Source organism: Haliotis rufescens, unplaced genomic scaffold (assembly GCF_023055435.1).
Source record: "Haliotis rufescens isolate VD_foot unplaced genomic scaffold, xgHalRufe1.0.p SCAF_8, whole genome shotgun sequence".
Taxonomy (NCBI): domain Eukaryota; kingdom Metazoa; phylum Mollusca; class Gastropoda; order Lepetellida; family Haliotidae; genus Haliotis; species Haliotis rufescens.
In genome coordinates, this window is record NW_025964372.1 from 44663321 (window position 1) to 44667801 (window position 4481).

Below are 4481 nucleotides of genomic sequence, written 5' to 3' on the forward strand. Positions count from 1 at the left end.
TTGACTACATAATATATATGCTTTTGCCATTATAACAGTAATGTAAACGATGTTCGATTGTCTACGGCTGGTATCTTAAAATAGGGACATGGTGTACAACCCTGTCTGATATCACCAAGGAATATATTTAGGATAGGTGCAGTTGGCATTATAACTGCAATTTAAAATATGTTCTGCGGATAGTATAAAAGATATGGACATAGTTTACAACCTTGTCTAATGCCGTCATCGAATACATATTGTGTAGATGTAATGTGTATGAATAGGTACAGCGTCACATGTATGTTCATGTTTCACACTGAAACATGCAATGCACGGTTAGTCTTCAGTAATTGTACGGGGCTAGCAACAGGGAAATCTGACAAACGTTAACCGACAATGTATAATGACAAACACTATCGTACTAGTGTTCTCCATGACGCGACAACAAAAACTGACGATCGTCTCTTTTAAACATGACGGCTTGTGAAGACAAATGAAAGCGTTTTGTTGATGAAAAGATATGATGTTTTCATGTGATGTGCTTTCTTCTGCATGGCTGGTAAAATATCCACGTGTGCGTTAACACTGGTACACCTGTGAATACCCTTTATGGCGGAAACTAAATATTGTCACAAAGTAGAACAAAATATTTAGGAATATTGTCTCATGAATTTGTCATGTTTAAGCTATCCTACACTCCACGCGTTGTGGGGGCACGGGTGGCCCAGTCGTCTAAGGCGCCGCAATTCGCTGTGCAGAGTTGTGTCCCTTGGGCATGCCAGAAACCTATGATTGTGGGTTCGAATCCTGGTTCGCCCCGATTATGTTTCTATGTTTGTCAGCACCATACCCGTGCTCGTGGGTTTCACCGAAGTGGTAAACGTCTGAGACCTGCATCATTTCGGGCTTTCCTCCCACATTAAGCTGACACGCCGCGATATAACTGGAATACTGTTTAAAGCGGCGTTAAACCCAACTCACTCACTCACTCACTCCACGCGTTGTATCAAGCCAATACATTCACAGGATATTGCTTGTGGAGTTACTGTGTGAAGATAGTTGTTGGATGACAACGTATAGTACGCGGTTAAGTCATTTCAGATTAACCCCATGGCCCTTTATTAGGTCAGACTTACGTCTTCATCCGTCATCAGTTCAGATTTTCGTCATAATCCGTTTTAATTTCAGTTTAACGTCACCATCCGTTTTAAGTTCAGAATAACGTCATCAGATTTATCAGTTCAGATTTACTGTATCAGTTCAGAGTTACTTTATCAGTTCAGATTTAGTATATCAGTTCAGATTTACTGTATCAGTTCAGAGTTACTGTATCAGTTCAGATTTACTGTATCAGTTCAGAGTTACTTTATCAGTTCAGAGTTACTGTATCAGTTCAGATTTACTGTATCAGTTCAGAGTTACTGTATCAGTTCAGATTTACTGTATCAGTTCAGAGTTACTTTATCAGTTCAGATTTACTATATCAGTTCAGATTTACTATATCAGTTCAGATTTACTGTATCAGATCAGAGTTACTTTATCAGTTCAGATTTACTATATCAGTTCAGATTTACTGTAACAGTTCAGAGTTACTTTATCAGTTCAGATGCACTTTATCAGTTCAGATTTACGCCATGATCCTTCATCAGTTCAGATTTACGTCACCATCCGTTACCTGTTCAGATTTACGTCATAATCCGTTTTAATTTTAGTTTAACGTCACCATCCGTTTTAAGTTCAGAATTACGTCATCAGATTTATCAGTTCAGATTTACTATATCAGTTCAGAGTTACTTTATCAGTTCAGATTTAGTATATCAGTTCAGATTTACTGTATCAGTTCAGAGTTACTGTATCAGTTCAGATTTACTGTATCAGTTCAGAGTTACTTTATCAGTTCAGATTTACTATATCAGTTCAGATTTACTGTATCAGTTCAGAGTTACTTTATCAGTTCAGATTTACTGTATCAGTTCAGAGTTACTTTATCAGTTCAGATTTACTGTATCAGTTCAGAGTTACTTTATCAGTTCAGATTTACTGTATCAGTTCAGAGTTACTTTATCAGTTCAGATTTAGTATATCAGTTCAGATTTACTGTATCAGTTCAGAGTTACTGTATCAGTTCAGATTTACTGTAACAGTTCAGATTTACTATATCAGTTCAGATGCACTTATCAGTTCAGATTTACGCCATGATCCTTCATCAGTTCAGATTTACGTCACCATCCGTTCCTTTTTCAGATTTACGCCATCAAACGTTATTAGTTCAGATTTAAGCCATAACCCGTTACCTGATTAGACTTACGACATCAACCGTTATTAGTTCAGACTTACGCCATAAACCGTTAATAGTTCAGATTTACGTCATCAGTCTTCATCATTTCTGATTTAAGCCAAGTGCCCTTATTAGGTCATACTGGCATGACAACCTCTAGTAAGCTCTGGATTACACCATTATTTGTATCACCTCGAATTTAGGTCACTAGTCGTGTTTACCCCAATGTTATCAGCCCGAGACAGCGCTGAGCGGAGTTCGTCCTTTGTCTCAGAAGCTTTTTTTAACGTAACCTACTCAGATCTATATCTTACACCATCGTGCACGTATACAGACACTCCTTGCATGGTGTTAAAGATCCAGTCAATCCAGTATGGATGTATTTCCCACAGCTGCCCTGGCCGACCCGCTGAGATGACTCACAAGTGGTATCGACACCAGCGCCGAGTTGTTCGCTCTGTATTGTGCAGACTGTACGTTGAATTGATACTGCACTATATCACAATCAAGATGAGTGCGTTCGTGCGTCGTGCGCTTGTTTGTTTGTTGTTTAACGCCGCAGTCAGCAATATGTAATCTATATGACGGTGGCCTCTAAATAATCGAGTCTGGACCACAGTCCAGTGATTGACATCATGCGCATCGATCAATTCAATTAGGATACGATGACATGCATCAACCAAGTCAGCGAGTCTGACCACCCGATCCCGTTAGTCGCCTCTTACGACAAGTATAGTCGCCTTTTACAGCAAGCATGGAGACCTAGCGTCGTGAGGGCGTGAGTGAGTGATCATGCCTATAGCCTCGGTTTGATTCTCCAGATGGGAACACTTGATGTTCCCCCTTAAACATTTAAACAGCATCCATTCACCCACTCCTCCCTGGACGCCAATTGCTCCAATGACTTGCAGAAAAGTGCAGAAATAACATCAACTCCGCAGCAGCGCTTCTTCAAACAAATAAAAACGTACACAGTCCAGTTTTGTTACTGGCACCTTTTGTTCCCACAGTCCTCGTAATAACGCGCCCAACTGTAGTTTTGACATTTCGAAGTAAGTATTTCATATAACCATAACTTACTCATGACATGATGAGGAATAAATCTTAATAACCATAATTTACTCATGACATGATGAGGAATGAATCTTAATAACCATAATTTACTCATGACATGATGAGGAATAAATCTTAATCTGTTACGCACATCGCTATCTCCAGGTGTCAACTTGACCCCGCAGTGCACTGAGTTTTATAATGGTCACTCTTTGGTCATTGTCACTTTAGGGCCACCCATAAATACACTGGATATAAGACACTTCTATACCATAGCTACACAGTATAGCGGCATTGTATGGATATAGTAGCACTGGATATATACTGATGATCAAAAGAAAGTGTACCGATCAGTATTTCGAAATGGGGAATACACCAAAAAACACCAGATGATGTTGAAATCATTCTGACTTGACAAGATATAAACACCGATCCCGATAATTACCATGAAATGCCAACATCAAAATTCACAAACAGCACTCGGGTGAGAATGTGCGATTTCACATAGCATGAAGTGTTATAAATTTGAAAAAAAATCTGATCACAAGCACCACTTAATGAATGTCACTGATTCAGTTGCGTGTAGTTCCTCCAAGTGCAGACATGCAAGCATTATTGCAATCTCTCTGTCTCTCTCTTTCTCTCTCTCTGTTTCTCTCTCTCTGTGTCTCTCTTTCTCTCTCTCTCTCTCACACACACACACACACTAACACTAACACACACACACACACACACACACACACACACACACACACACACACACACACACACACACACACACACACACACTAACAACAAACGGTTTACCCCCAAACACATTCATTCAGGTCAATGTGACATTTGTCTGCATTTTTAAAACGATAAAGTAAAACAGGGGATTAATTATCTTTGTAAAACACACACACACACACACACACACACACAAACACACACACACTAACACACTAACACACACACTAACACACACACTAACACACACACACACACACACACACACACTAACAATCAAACGTTTGCTCCCAAACACATATTCATTCAGGTCAGTGTGACCTACCGATCCATACTTCAGATGGTTGATACGACAGACAAGGGATGCTATTCTAACCCAGAATCAAACGTTTGAACAAATGAAAGTAGTGATTCATTGATTGATAATTTCCTTCGTTGG